The sequence below is a fragment of the Myotis lucifugus genome, unplaced genomic scaffold, assembly GCF_000147115.1.
Source record: "Myotis lucifugus unplaced genomic scaffold, Myoluc2.0 scaffold_142, whole genome shotgun sequence".
NCBI classification, from domain to species: domain Eukaryota; kingdom Metazoa; phylum Chordata; class Mammalia; order Chiroptera; family Vespertilionidae; genus Myotis; species Myotis lucifugus.
The window spans coordinates 2,937,648-2,955,050 of NW_005871190.1; positions in this window are offsets into that span (position 1 = coordinate 2,937,648).

Here is a 17,403-nt window from a genome sequence, read left to right on the forward strand (position 1 = left end):
TAGGAGGCATTCCCTGTGCTAGACATTGTGCTAGGCAATAGGGGTCAAATAATGGATAAAGGAAAATTCCTGTGCAGAGGAAGCTTAGAGTACATTGTGTTAGGCAGATGCAAACAACGTAACTGTGTGTCATATAGGATTCTAGGTGCCTGCCTTCCTTTTTCCATATTATTCATTTAAAGCATATGTGTTCAGGTGCTCAAGCTGGAAAAGTGAGTCTTTCTGGATTCTTTTTCCTCACTGCCTTATTCAGTTTATTATTTAGTTCTATTGAATATACTGCTAAAGTATCTCACATACAGTCATTTTTCTCAGTTTCATGACAAGCTCTGTATTCCAAGCCATCACCAATATTGCAATGTGTAATTTCCTTTTTGGCCTTTCTGCTTTCACTGTTGGTAGTCTACAAACTATTTTTTTTCAAAAAATGTAAACTTTATTTTTAAATATTTTACCAAATAATTTATTGTCACATTTCCTCTTTATATGCTATTAAATATTTTTCAAAGTCATTGCTGTGTAAATCTACATAATAGTCTATTGTGTAACCATACTGTAAGTCATTGAAACCATTTCCTGCTATGCTATGTTGCTGGACATTTATGTGGTTTCCAAAATTTGGCTATTATAAATAATTCCATGGTAAGCATTTTTTAACATATATATATATATATCTTTGCCACAAATTCCTAAAAAGAAATTTGCTGTGTCAAAAGAATATTTTTTAGGATTCTTAAAATATAGCACTATATATCTTCTAGTATATGAAGGTGCTTTTGATGTATATCCATGTCTACATAGAATATATCATTTTTTCTTTCAATTTATTTTGTTTCAGATGTATGGCTTAGTAGTAAACAATCATATACTTTACATAATATTCTCCTACATATTTCCAGTACCCCAACTGACACCATATATAGTTATCGCAGTATTATTGACTATATTCCCTATACTTTACCTACATCCCTGTTACTATTCTGTAACTACTAATTTGTATTTCTTAATTGCTTCACCTCTTTCATCCAGTCTCCCAAATCCCCTACCCTCTGACAACCACCAGTTTGCTCTCTGTGTCTATGAGTCTGCTTCAATTTTGTTTGTTCTTTAGATTCCACATATAAGTGAAATCATATGGCATTTGTCTTTCTCTGACTTACTTCACTGAGTATGATATCTCTAAGTTTATCCAAACTGAAACAAATGGTACAATGTCATTATTTTTTATGGACCACTGAACATTCCATTGCACATATGTGCCACAGCTTTTTTAATCCACTCATCTATTGATGGGCACCTAGGCTCATTCCATATCTTGGCTACTATAAATAATGCTGCAATGAACATAGAGGTGCATATATTCTTTTGAATTAGTGTTTTGGAATTCTTTGGATAAATTCCCAGAAGTGAAATTGCTATGTTCTAAGGCAGTTCTATTTAAAAAAAAAAAGACAATTTATATGATAACTCTGCTTTAAAAAACCTTCAAATATTTTTTTGGTGTCTTCACAGTTAAATCATCATTCTTTACCTTGCTCTGCAGAGTTTTGCTTGACTTAGTCACTGCCTTTCTTTTGCAAATTTACCTCCTCTTATCTACCACTGATTTTACCACCATGTAGGCATCTTTCTTCAGGATCTCTGTATTTTTTTCTGGGTTGATTTCTACACTTAACACCATCATCTATTCACATCTAACTGATACTTAATACAAGAGACTTTTCCTAACCACCTTAGATAAGCAAGTTAACATAAGTTCCTTATTTGGCACTACTTTCTTTTCTTTTCTTCTTCTTTTTTTTTATTGGCACAAGTTCCTTATTTGGCACTACTTTCTTTTCTTTTTTTCTTTCTTTTTTTTTTTGCACATTGCATATTTTGTTTTTAAACTGTTTATTAAAAGTCTTCTCCACTGAACTATAAGTTTCATCATAGCTAGTAGTTGAATCCCTCATTGCCTAACATATATTAGACACTCAGAAATTATTATTGAATAAATAAGTAATTGGATCAATATATACACAGAAAGAAAACCTATCATATGTTTGAATGTTTACTACCTAGACTTATGTTGACAAAGTTAGCAGCTAAAAATATATAATAGTATATAAACTAATATTTTCATATTTCATCTCTGTCATAATCTTAGTTATTCTTTTCAGAATAATTAATTTTAGCAATAGCCATCTTACAATATAGAGTTCAAGTATTGCTGCAATATAAATTACAGTGAACCTCTATAGAATAAATTTGGTAATGCATATTCAATTGTAATATTACCACTTTGACCCAGCAATTCCAAAGATAGAATTTTATATTAAGAAAATAATTGAATCTGTACACAGATATTTTAATATATGCATTTTTATCACACTGCTATTTAAAAAAGTGCTTGTGAAATCAAAATGTTTGCCTGTAATAGGTTTTAAATACCAATACAATTGAATCACCCTGAATAATTTTCAAAGAAAATTATTAAATTTTCTTTTTATAATAAAAAATAAATCACTAAAACTAGCTGGAGAGAACCCTGATAACCAAGGATGAATAGAAACTAGAAGGAAGGGTGGAGACATGAAAGGGCTGGCTGAGCTCACACAGACAGCAGCTAAAGTTCTGGAGAGATATCTCAACTGTGGGAGGTTGCCACTGAGAACTCTGGGGTATAATCCCCAAGCTGTCCCCTACCCCCCAACAGAGAGCACCAGAACTGAGAAAGATGCCCACATAACATCTGGCTGTGAATAGCAACAGGGTTGCTGTCTGCCAGGGAGAGATGGCTGGAAATGCAGGCACCCTTTTATTTATTTATTTATTTATTTATGTATGTATGTATGTATGTATGTATGTATTTATTTATTTATTTATTTTTAAATATATTTTATTGATTTTTCACAGAGAGGAAGGGAGAGGGATAGAGAGTTAGAAACATCAATGAGAGAGAAACATCGATAAGCTGCCTCCTGCACACCCCCTACTGGGGATGTGCCTGCAACCAAGGTACATACCCTTGACTGTAATCAAACCTGGGACCCCTCAGTCCGCAGGCCGACGCTCTATTCTCTGAGCCAAACCAGTTAGGGCTGCAGGCACCCTTTTAAAGGCCCAATACACAAAATTTCGAGGGCAACCACTCACCTTGGGCTCTTGCAGATGGAGAACAGAGTGGAATGGAGCTGTGTAAGCATAAGAAAGGGTTGTGGAATCTGGGGTTAGAGTTTGGAAGGCAGACAGCCTGGTTTCCTATCCTGAGTCATTTCCTCACACTGTAGAGATCATCTTTCTCAGCCAAACCTTTGCTATCTGGGTAGTTTTTGCCTGGAGGCAGGGGAATACAGTTGACACCAGTATTGGAAAATCCCTTGCTCTACCCTGTGGAGTTTCTGAGGCACAAAAAGAGACCAAAAAGAACAATCAGCCTCCAGGAAGAAGCAATTGCCCCACCCTGTTGGAAAAACTTGAGGGTATTCCAGACTAAACCAAACACGTCTGCAGGCAGAAGCAGTTCTCTGGAGATTTTGAGTCTTTGTCTGATCTAATTAGTCAGAAATAGCAGTCTGGCTCCCTACTGCAGACACCATCCCAGACTGATCAATGATTAAAGCCAGTGGGACCCCAAGAACCTGCAGCTCAAACCTGCAGGACCAGCTCTGCGGGGCAAGGGAGTAAAGGTCAGAATAGGGACAAACAAGGTTTGGGACTCAAGGCAGAACCAGCCTCTGGGCGAAGGAATACCTGACCACTGGACTACTGGGGGATTCAACCTCTTGGACATCAATCAGGTTGCCCAATACCAGAAAGGGACAGTGACTCACATTCACCTGCACTAGAGAAGCTCCCAGGAGACCTAGGATAGACACACCAAGGGACCAGATTCAACAACATCAGAGCAAAATCTAGCAAGCCCCACAAATAGAAGACCTGTATAACAGCTGGAGTGATGACTTTGGGGTTAAACAACACTAGCAGCAAGTAGGAGAGGTGATCACTACCAGAAGAGGGACATCAACAATTGAATCCCAATTACCACAGGAGAGCCCAAAAAATGCACACGGGGGCATTCCTAGAGCATCCAGCTCAGGTGAACAAAGAGACTGTGCCACAGGACCCCTCAAGACACTTTATATATAAGGCAATCCCACAAAGAATGAGAGGCATAGCAGTTCTATCTAATACCTAGAAGCAAATAAAAAGAGACAGCTAAAGTGGGAAAACAAAGAAATAACCCAAAAATGAGAAAAAAGAAAGAATCTCCAGAAAAAGAACTAAATAGATGAGGTAAGCAACCTATCATACATAGAGTTCAAAGCAATGGTTATAAAGATGTTTAAGGAACTTAATGCAAATTACAACAGCATGAAAAAGGAAATAAAAGCCATAAATAAGAACTAGATAGAAATGAAGAATGATATATCTGACATTAAGAACACACTGGAAGATATTAAAAGTAGATTGAATAAAGCAGAGGACTGAGTCAGTGATTTGGCAGACAAGGTAGTAATAAATACCTAATTAGAGCAGCAAACAGAAAAAAAAGAATTTAAAAGCAGGAAGAGAGCTTAAGTGAACTCTGGGACAACATAACATGACACAACATCCATATCATAGGAATCCCAGAAGGGGCAGAAGGTGAGTAAGGAACAGAGAAACTGTTTAAAGAAATAATGACAGAAAAGTTCCCCATCTTGGTGAAGGAAAATGTTACAGAAGTTCAGGAGCCACAGAGAGTCTCAATCAAAATGAACCCAAAGAAACCCATACCTAGACACATCATAATTAAAATGGCAAATGTTAAAGACAAAGAAAGAATATTAAAGACAGTAAGAGAGAGAGAGTGAGATTTCCTTATGCAGGAGCTCCTATAAGGTTGTCAGCTGACTTCTCAATAGAAACACTTCAGGCCAGAAGGGAGTGGCATGAAATATTCAAAGTAAAGAAAAGCAAGGGCCTAAATTCAAGACTACTGTATCTAGCAAGGCCATCATTTAAAATTTAAGGTGAACTAAAAAGCTTTCCAGACCAAAAATAAAAAGATAAAGGAGTACATTACCACCAAACCAGCCATGCAAGAAATGTCAAAGGGACTGCTTTAAGAAAAAAAAATAAAGGAGAAAGAGAGGATCATAGCCATAAATATGGCAATAAATAAATATATATGAACAATAACCTTAAGTGTAAATGGATTAAATGGTCCAGTCAAAAGACATAGGGTGACAGAATGGATAGAAAACATGACCCATGTATATGATGTCTACAAGAGATCCACCTCAGAACAAAACTTATATACAGACTGAGAGTGAAGAGATGGAAATATATCCCATGCAAATGAAAAAAAAAGCTGAAGTAGCAATACTCATATCAGACAAAATAGTCTTCAAAACAAAGGCCATAAAAAAGACAAAAGAACAACATTTTTAATACTAAAGTGAATGATTCAACAAGAAAATATAACCCTTGTAAACAAATATGCATTCAATATAGGAGCACCCAAGTACATTAACAGAACTTTTGATGTACTTCAAGGGATAGATGGACAGCAATACAGTCATAGTAGGTGACATTAACACCCCACTGACATCACTGGATAATTCTTCCAGATAAAAAAATTAAAAAAGGAAACAGAGGCCTTAAATCAGATGGATCTAATTGATATTTATAGGACATTTCATCCCAAAGCAACAAAACACATATTCTTCTAAAGTGTACATGAAACATTCTCAAAGATACACCAGATGTTAAGGCATAAAACAAGTCTATTCAAATTCAAGAAGATTGATATAATATCAATCATCTCTGATCACAATGGCATGGAGTTAGAAATCAACTACAATAAAAAAATATAAAAGCACTCAAATACATGGAGGCTAGATATCATGTTATTAAACAATGAATGGGTCACCAATTAGATCAAACAAGAAATTAAAAACATCCTGGAAACAAATAAAAATGAACACACAACTACACAAAACCTATGGGACACAGTGAAAGCAGTCCTGAGAGGGAAGATCATAGCTATATTGGCCTACCTCAAAAAATGAGAAAAAGGTCTAATAAACTATCTAACCCTGCAACTAAATGAGCTAGAAAGAGAACAAGAAAAGCCCAGAGGAAATAGAAGAAAGGAAATAATAAAGGTCAGAGCAGAAATAAATGACATAGAGACTAAAAATTATAGTATGAAAGATCAATAAACACAAGAGCTGGTTCTTTGAAAAGATAAACAAGATTGATGAACCCCTAGCCAGACTCATCAAGAAACAAAGAAACAGGACCCAAATAAATAAAATCAGAAATGAAAGAGACTATCTAACAATGGGCATCACATAAATACAAAGGATTGTAAGCAAATACTATGAACAACTATATGCCAACAAACTGGACAAGAGGGTGAAAGGGACAATTCCTACAAACATAGAATCTTTCAAAACTAAATCAGAAAGAATCATAAAACCTGAGTGGGACAATAACACTTACGAAAATGAAGCAGTAATTTAAAAACTTTCAGCAAACAAAAGTCCTGGACCAGATGGATTTACAGGTGAATTTTACCAAGCATTCAAAAAAGAACTAGCACTTATCCTTCTAAACTATTCTAAAAAATTCAAAGGGAAGAAACACTTTCAAGGTGCTTTTTAGGAGGCCAACATTATCCTAATTCCGAATCCAGATAAAGACACTTCAAGGAAAGATAATTACAGGCCAATATTCCTGTTGACCACAGATGCTAAAATCCTCAACAAAATATTAGCAAATCAGTTCCAGCAATATATTAAAAAGATCATACACCATGATTAAGTGGGATTTATTCCAGGGATGCAAGTTTGGTACTATATTAGTAAATCAATAAATGTGACACATCACATAAAGAAATTAAAAGATAAAAACCACATGATTATATCAATAGTTGCAGAAAAAGCATTAGAAAAATCCAACACCTTTTTTTTTAAGATACATTTTATTGATTTTACAGAAAGGAAGGTAGAAGGATAGAGAGTTAGAAACATCGATGAGAGAGAAATATCAATCAGCTGCCTCCAGCATACCCCCTACTGAGGATGTGCCCACAACCAAGGTACATGCCCTTGACCGGAATTGAACCTGGGACCCTTCAGTCTTCAGGCCGATGCTCTGTCCACTGAGCCAAACCAGTTAAGGGCTTAACACCCTTTTTTTTTCATAAAAACTCTTATAAAGTGGGAATAGAAGGATCATAACTCAATATAATAAAGGCCATATATGACAAACATACAGACAACATTATACTCAATGGGCAAAAACTAAAAGCGTTCTTTTTAAGAACAGGAACAAGACAAGGATGTATGCTTTCACCACTCTTATTCAACATTGTATTGGAAGTCCTGGCCATAGTGATCATGCATGAAGAGATAAAAGGCATCCAAATTGGAATGGAGGAAGTTAAACTTTCATTATTCACAGATGACATGACATAGAAAATCTTAAAGACTCCACCAGGAAACTATTAGACTTAATAAATGAATTTGGCAAGGTAGCAGGATACAAAATCAACAACCACAAATTGATGGCATTTTTATACACCAATAATGAACTCTCAAAAAGAGAAACTAAAAAAGAAATCCCATTTTTCATTGCAACAACAACAAAAAAGAGATACCTAGGAGTAAACCTAGTCAAGGAAGTGAAAGACCTATATTTTGAAAACTATAGGACATTGAAAAAAGAAATAGAGGGAGAAACAAACAAATGGAAGCATATACTATGTTCATGGATTGGAAGAATTAATATCATTAAAATGTCTATACAACCCAAAACAATCTACAGATTCAACACAATCCCTATTAAAATACCAATGACTTACTTCTCAGAGCTAGAGCAAATACTCCAAAAATTTATATGGAATGACAAAAGACCACGGATAGCTTCAGCAGTCTTGAGAAAGAAGAGCAAAGTAGGTGGGACACAATATCAGATATCCAGTTATACTACAGAGCCACTGTATTCAAAACAGCCTGGTACTGGCACAAGAACAGGCATATAGACCAATGTTTTAGAACAGACAACCTAGAAATTGACCCACACCATTACAGTCAATTAATATTTCACAAAGATGGTAAGAACATACAGTGGAGTAAAGACAATCTCTTCAACAACTGGTGCTGGGAAAACTGGACAGATACATGCAAAAAGATGAAACTAGACCACCATATTATAGCATACACAAGAGTAAACTTAAATGTAAGGCATGAAACCATAAAAATCTTAGAGGAGAACATAGTCAGTAAAATCTCATACATCTCACGTAGCAATATGTTTAGGGATACATCTCCTAAGGCAACAGAAAATAAGGAGAAAATAAACAAATGGGACTACATCCAAAAAAAGCTCTGCACAGCAAAAGAAACCACCATAAAATTGAAAAGGGAACCCACTGAATGGGAGAACATATTTGCCAATGATACATCTGATAAGAAATTATTATCCAAAATACATAAAGTACTCATACAACTCAACAAAAGGAAGACAAACAATCCAAATAAAAAATGGAAAGAATAGACATTTCTCCAAAGAGGACATACACATGACCAGGAGACATATGAAAAAATGTTGAAAGTCACTAATCATCTGAGAAATGAAAATTAAAACCACAATGAGATATCCCCTCACACCTGTTGGAATGGCTGTCATCACAAAATCAACAAACAAGTGCTGGCGAGGATGTGGAGAAAAGGGAACACTAGTTCACTGCTGGTGGGAATGCATATTGGTGCAACCACTATGGAAAACAGTATGGAGTTTCCTCAAAAAATTAAAAATGGAACTTACGTTTGACCCAGTGATCCCACTTCTGGAAATATATCCTAAAAAACCCAAAACACCAATCAGAAAGAATATATGCACCCCTATGTTCTTAGCAACATTATTTACAACAGCTAAGATTTGGAAATAGCCCAAATTCCCATCAGTAGATGAATGGATAAAAAATCTGTAGGACATTTACACTATGGAATACTATGCAACTGTAAAAAAGAGGGGTCTCTTACCCTTTGGTACAGCATGGTTAGATCTATGAAATATTATGCTAAGTTAAATAAGCCAAATTGAGAAAGAGAAATTTCACATGATCTCACTTATTTGTGGAATCTAATGAACAAAATGAATTGACCAACAAAATAAGACCAGAAGCATGGAGACATGGAACAGACTGACATACTTTGATATGGGGTCTGGGGAATGAGAAGAGATAAACCAAAGAACTTATATGCAGACCTTGGAGGTGGGTAGAGACTTTGAGGAGTGGAGGAAAGGAGGAGCAATGAGAGATATCTATAAGACTATCAATAATAAAAAATATATTTTAAAAAAATCACTAAACCCAAAGTAAATGAGCCAGGGTCTTCAGAAATAACAATAGAAAGAGACCAACAAATACATCAAATATTGACATTTTTAGTCATAGGATACAGAATAAATATTTTAGTCTAAATAAAAATGTAAAAGAGTAAAGGTAAAAGGCTATAAAATTATTAAATTTAACTAAACAAATTTGATAAACAGAGGAACTAGAAGTCATAAGTAATTAAAATTAAGTACTTTAAGTAAGTAGAAAAAAATTAATAAGTAATTTTAAATTAAGGAGCTTTCCATTAATAACTGATTGGGTAATTCATACTTTGTCACTGTTCAAAATGTATATGTTTAAAAAATAACCTTCTTAAAAAATAACCTTCTTTAAAGCCAATATTTGAATTAAAATGAAATGTCAAAGAGATAATTTGAAGTTTACAGCTACTTTTCATCTAAGGGTGGCTGCTGATGTAATTGATGGTTGACAGACTAAGTACTATTGTCAATCTCAGAGACTAGGAGGATGCATCTGAATAGTGGTACCCACCAAAGACTCCAAAGAAATACTAGTGCACTTACGTAGTACAGTCTCTATAAGAACTACAGCCCAAATTTGAATTATCTCAATCTTTGAAATTTAATTCAAGTAATAGGCATTACTATAATCCCTAGGAACCTATGAGAATCAAATGAAAATGATTTCTCAAATAAGATATCATGCTAGGTCTTTAATTATTTTGTAATTTTTCAAATTCTAGTACAGTTTCCAGTTTCAAATATTAAAAATAAAAAAATAACCAGGTATACAATGAGATAAGACTAATGAATGAGACCCAGATGGAATAATAACCAATAGAAACAGACCCATAGCAGCTTCCTTTGGAATTATAAGATACAAATTTGAAAAAAAAATTAAGTTTAAGATATTCAATAACAACAACAAAAAAACAAGTTTGAGAAATTTCCAAAGGAGTTGAAACTATATATATATAAAAAACACACACCACAAACAAACATGAAAAGTATAGAATTTCAGGACCAAAAAGTAAATTAATTTAATTAGGAATTCAATTGCAGGTTGAAACTGGAATATAAATCAGAATAAAATGTTAGAATAGAAAGAAAAATAAAGAGAGAACAAGTGACATAGAAGAGACTATTAAGACTATAACAGCCATTTATCATTTTCACAGTCATTATGTTCCATGAAGTTTCTGTAAACACTGATTTTGTGAATTCTGAACCATTTTCCAAGGGGAAATACAAAATGAGGTTCTTGTGCTCCTCTGATCACATTTTTATCAACTGACCAATATATAACCTTATTTTATGAGTGTTTCTGTTTAAAGACAAATAAAATGTAAATTGTGGATTTATTAACATTGAAACTATAGACAACAACGCTATACCTGATGCTTGAATGAAGCTTTACTAACATGTATTTTTTTCTGTTAGGTACATTCATAGACTTCTTATGTTTAGGAAGTCTAAGAAGATCTTCAGCACCATGCTTGGGGGCCACTTTAAACAACAAAATCACCAACAAAATGCAAAAAAGCATGTGTAAAACATGACACTTAAATGAGACATTTAAATGACTCAAATATTCCTCCTCTATGTGCATGTCCACAAATTACCACAAAAGCATCGTATTGACTTTGGAGTATGTCTTAGTCTATTCTGGCTGCTATAAAGGAATACTATAGACTGGAGGGCTTATCAATAATATAAATTTATTTCTCACAGTTCTGGAGGATGGCAAGTCAAAGATGAAGGTGTTGGGAGATTCAGTGTCTGGTGAGAGCCACTACCTGTTTTCATAGATGGCTATCTTCTTTCTGTGTCCACAAAGTGTGGATGGGGTGAGGGAACTCTCTGGAGTCTCTTTTATATGGGCACTAATTCCCTTCATTAGGGTTCCACCCTCATAAACTATTCGCCTCCTAAATGCCCCAACTCCAAACATCACCTCATAGGGGAATAGGTTTCAACATATAGATTTGCATATAAGCATTCAGCCTATAACCTATTAAAAATAAACTTTAGCAAGTAGGAATCTTTATAAATACAGAATCTAAAAATAATGAGAATTGACTCTAACTGGAGTAGTAGAAAGTATAAAATGGGGTAAAAACAATATTTGAAGATGCAATAGTTGAGAATTAACTAGCACTGGTGAAAGGTATCAATCCTTAAGTTTACAGATCCCTAGGGCCCAAGCATGATAAATAGAAATCCACACAAAATTACATAAAAAATAAAATTCTTGAGCACCAAAGATAAATAAATAAACTTAAATTAAGCTGGAGGAAATAAAGATAAATCTATATAATAAAAGCCTAAACAGCTGTTACAGCAGAAAGACCAGAATGACCAGTCACTATGATGCTCACTGACCACCAGGGGGCAGATGTTCAATGCAAGATCTGCCCCCTGGTGGTCGGGGTCCCCCCCCAGGGGGGAGCGGCTACTTCAGCCAGAACTCAGGCTCATGGCTGGCGAGCACAGAGGTGGTGGAGGGAGCCTCTGCGGCAGCACGAAGGAGCAGCAAGCTGAGCTTTAAGGAGCAGGGAGCCAGTGGGCAGTAAGGAGTGAGGGATCCCAGACAGCGAGAGGGATGTCTGACTGTGAGAGGGTGTAGGCCAGGCTGAGGGGATCCCCTCCTGCATGAATTTAGTGCACCGGATCTCTAGTAATATTTATAAAACCAAACATGTTTAACTGAGAACTATTTCCTTAGCAGAAATATTGGTACCCACTATGAAAATCTTTATATTCATGAAATCAGATGAGAGACACCCTAGAAGTGTATGCCGAATAACTTTCAAGAAGAAAATAAATTAAAAAGAGTTTAAGAAAAAATAATAGTACTTAATACTGGCATATCTAAAGGAAAAACTGGACAAAACTTAAAAGTGATCTTTCAGCAAAAAGAAATATTAAAAATGGAAGGTTGAAATTGTCAAAATTAAGGAGGATTACCTATAGTAACTTGCATGTGGATAAATATAAGTAATATCTAATGTAATAAAAGAGAAACATGAAAATGGACCGCACCTCCTCTACGCCCAAAGCCATGCCCACCAGCCAATCAGAGTGACCATATGCAAATTAACCCAACCAAGATGGTGGCCGGCAGCCACGGAGCTGGAGCAAGCAGGAGGCTTGGTTTCCCCGGCAATGGAGGAAGCCAAGCTTCCAGCCTGCCCTGGCCGGCTGTGGCATCTGCTCAAGGCAACAAAATTTCAATTATAGAAGATAAATAAATCCCAGATACCTGCTTCCAGCCAGCCTCCACTGGGAGTTTGGGTGGCTGGGGGCCATGGCCAGCCTGCAAACAGCCATCAGCCCCTCACCCAGGCGGGCCAGGCACCCCAGTGGAGACCCCCAACCTGAAGGGGCTGTGGCCAGCCTGAAAACGGTCCTCAGCCCCTCACCCAGGATGGCCAGGCACCCCAGCGGGACCCCCACCCTGATCCAGGAAACCTTTCAGGGCAAACCAGCTGGCCCCCACCCTTGCACCAGGCCTCTATCCTATATAATAAAAGGGTAATATGCAAATTGACCCTAACAGCAAAACAACTGGGAATGACTGGTCACTATGACACACACTGACCATCAGGGCGCAGATGCTCAATGCAGGAGCTGCCCCCTGGTGGTCAGTGCGCTCCCACAGGGGGAGCTCTGCTCAGCCACAAGCCAGGCTGATGGCTGCCAGTACAGCGGTGGTGGTCGGAGCCTCTCCCGCCTCCTCAGCAGTGCTAAGGATATCTGACTGCAGCTTAGGCCTGCTCCCCACTGGCAAGTGGACATCTGCTGAGGGCTCCCAGGCTGCCAGAGGGATGTTTGACTGCCAGCTTAGGCCAAATCCCCCGGGGAGCAGGTCTAAGCCAGTAGGTGGTCATCCCCCAAGGGTCCCAGACTGTGAGATGGCACAGGCCGGGCTGAGGGAACCCCCCTGTGCACCAGGCCTCTAGTCATTAAATAAAAGCAATGTCTTATATACTTGAGATGTATTGATATTAAATTACACGAAAAATCATAGCATATGAATCAGAAAAGAGTTGAAATGTTTATTTCTTATATCATTTATTTAAAATAGGAAAGTACTAATTAATGCTAGATTTGATTACTCATGAATACATATTATATTATTTAGTATAAACTAAACCAGACCTAGTAGAGAGTAAATATTTCTGAGCTAATGGTAGAAAATGTAATATTTCAGAAAATAGAAAATTCAGTCATTTTTAATTGATTTTAGAGAGAGAGAAAGAAAGGAGAGAGAAACATTGATGTGAGAGAGAAACATCAATTAGCTGCATCCTCTACTCACCCCAACCTGAGATGGAACCCACAACCTGGGTATGTGTCCTGACAGGGAATCAAATCCATGAAACTTTGGTGCAAGGGAATGATATTCCATCCAACTGAGCTACACTGGCCAGGGCTTTAGTCATTTTAATAAATGGAAAGACACAGAGAAAAAAGAAGAGAAGGGAAAGGAAGGGAAGAGAAGGGAAGGGAAGGGAAGGCAAGGGAAGGGAAGGGAAGGGAAGGCATGGGAAGGGAAGGGAGGGAAGGGAAAAAGAGGAAGAGGAAGGGGAAGGGAAAAAACAGGGCAATCAGAAGTTTAAATTTAAAAAGATCAACAATAATATTCAATATGAGTTAACTAAATATTTAAAAGGTAAAGATTAGGATTAGCCTGTTTGGCTCAGTGGATAGAGCATAGGCCTGGGAACCAAAGGGTCCTGGGTTCTTCTCTGGTCAAAGGCACACATCTCAGTTGCAGGCTCCTCCCCGGGCCTGGGCCTTGGTTGGGGCTCATGTAGGAGGCAATTAATCAATGTGTTTCTCTCACATCGATATTTTTCTCTCTCTTTCCCTCGCTCTTCTACTCTCCCTAAAAACCAATAGAAAAATATCCTTGGTTGAGGGTTAAAAATAATAATAATAATAATAATAATAATAATAATGTAAATAAATAAATAAAAGTTAAAGATTAATAGGCTAAAATTTTAAGAACTCAAAATCCAGTATATAATATTCTGTGATTTATAAAAAACATATCTAAAATTATTTATCAAATATTATAAAATTAAAAATAATTTAGCTCAGCCAACATGGCTCAGTGGTTGAACATACATCTATGAATCAGGAGGTCACAGTTAGAGTCCTGGTCAGGGCACATGCCCAGGTTGTGGCTCAAACCCCAATGGGAAGCAAGCAGGTGTTAGCAGATCAATGTGTCCCTCTCATCATTGATGTTTCTATCTCTCTCCCTCTCCCTTCCTCTCTGAAATCAATAAAAATACATTTAAAAAATAATAATTTAAATAGTTATGCCTAGTAACTCTAAATAAAAAAGAATATAACTGAATTTATTTGAGAAAAAAGGTAGATTGTAAGTAATAATATTTATACAAGATAATAATAAGATGCTTCAGAGTAATAAAACTTTCAATATATCAGGAAGATATACCAATTCTAAATGTGTATGCATCTGACATTTAGCTTCAATTTTTTATAACAAAAATAGACAAATATATAAGGAGAAATAGAAAATATGATGAGCATAAGATTTAAAAATAATTTCTCTCTAGAAGTTACTATAGAAAAACAAATATTAAAATGTTATTGAAGAGTTAAAAAACAAAAGTAAATGTGCCCTAGTAAACATATGTAGAATATAGCACCCAACAATTGTGTAATGTACCAAGAGTTAAAGTAAAAATTTACCATACAAATTGTACAAGAAAATATAATTATGCAAGAAAAAGTAAAATCATAATTATAAAAGAGGCATGTATTCATAACAACTCATAGGACAAATAAACATTAAGCAATGGGCACTGGAAAATTTTTGAACTACTGATGTCAAACTATTACATATCATGATTGTGAGATTCAAGAAAGGTATAGGGAAAATTGCATTCTTTATAGTGCATATACTATCTAATAATAGACAAACATGGTAATTGACCATACCTTTGATATGCCTCCCATTGGCTAATCAGCATGATATGCAAATTAACCACCAACAAAGATGGCTGCTAATTTGCATACTGCAGGCAGGGCAGGACAGCGCGAGCCGCCAGCGTGCTGCCATCCAGGGCAGGCCCGCCCCAGAAGCCCCAGCAGCTGTCCTGCCTTGCTGCCTGGGACCCGACCGGATCGGCGGGTCCCGGGCAGCAAGGCAGGCTGGCCCCAGAAGCCCCAGAAGCCGCCTGGTATGGTAGTAACTCTATCAGTAAGCACTCTGAAAGTCAGTGGCATAAATGCACCAATTAAAAGACAGATTATGAGGGTGAATCAAAAACAAAACCCACTTTAAATATAAAGACACATATAGATTAAAAGTAAATGAATTAAGCTGCAGCCTGTTTTGCTCAGTGGATAGAACATTAGCCCTTGGACTGAAGGGTCCCAGGTTCGATTCCAGTCAAGGGCATGTACCTCAGTTGCTGGCTTGATCCCCAGTCCCTATCAAAGCATGTGCAGGAGGCAACCAATCAATGTGTCTCTCCCTTTCCCTTCATTCTCTCTAAAATTCAATGGAAAGATATCCTTGGGTGAAGATTAACAAAAACAAAGTAAATGGATTAAGTAACATTAAAGAGATTATAAGAAAAATATATTCCAAATTTTGTTAGTTGTATAATGGTTATGTTTAAATTATTAACACCTAAGAAATTGGGTGAAGGGTACATATAATATGCTGTAGTATTTTATAGTTTTTTTACATGTATGAGATTATTTCAAATTAAAATATTAAAACATTAATAAAATATTAATTGAAATGTATCTGCATTACATTACAAAAATCTCCTAGTTGCTTCTAGCATAATTTATTAAATTGTGCTAAAATTTACAAGGGTTCAATTAAAAAATATCTTAATTCTAAATGATATAACAGAAAATATATAATAGTGCAGTTATAAGCACTTATCTGAAAATAAAAATTTAAAGAAGTAAATTTAAAGAAGGGATTAGCCAAAGAAAATATATGCACAACCCATGGACACAGACAACAGTATGGTGATAGCCAGAGAGAAGTGGGGGGCAAGAGCTGAGTAGAGGGGGCAAAAGGGGGGAAATAGGGACATCCTATATCTACACTAATAAAAGAGAAACATGGTAATTGGCGTACGACCGCTACCCTTCCCATTGGCTAATCAGCGTATCCTTATGCAAATTAACTGTCAGCCAAGATGGCGGCCGGCAGCCATGCACTGAAGCGAGCAGGGAGGCTTGCTTCCTCCAGGAACTGCGGACTCCAACATTCCCTCCCTGACTTGACTTGCCGGACTCTGAGTTGCAACTCTAAGCAACTATTACTATGTTGCAAATAAGAAGCTAAACAAAACCGGCTGTCAGTCAGCCCCGGACCGCAACTTTGTATCCATGTTTTCAGCAGCGAGGCCTCAGAGCTAAAGCTGGCCCAGAATTAAAAAAAAAAAAAAAGAAAACAAGGAGCGGTTGGGAGCTTTTAGTCAACTGCCAGCGGAAAACAGCCCTCAGCCCCTCAGCCAGCCTGGCTAGGCACCCCAGTGGGGAACCCCCACCCTGATCCAGGACACCCTTCAGGGCAAACCAGCCAGCCCCCACCCATGCACCAGGCCTCTATTCTATATAGTAAAATGGTAATATGCCTCCCGGCACCGGGATCAGAGGAGCAGCGAGGCTCCCGGCACTGGGATCAGCGTGACAGGGGGCAGCGCCCAAACCCCCTGATCAGCCCTGCTCTGTGCCTGATAGGGGGGTAGCTCCCCAATCCCCCGATTGCCCTGCAGCTCTGTGTGTGACAGGGTGCAGCGCACCAACCCCCTGATCGGCCCTGCTCTGTGTGTGACAGGGTGCGGCGCACCAACCCCCCGCCCCCACGGGCCCTGCTCTGTGTGTGACAGGGTAGAACCATAACCTCTCTATCGGCCCTGCCCTGAGTGTGACAGTGGCGGTGCCCCAACTCCCTGATCGGCCCTGCTCTGTGGGTAATAGAGGGTGGCGCCCCAACCCCCCTCCATGGGCCATTGCTCTGTGTGTGACAGGGTAGAGCCATAACCTCCCCATTGGCCC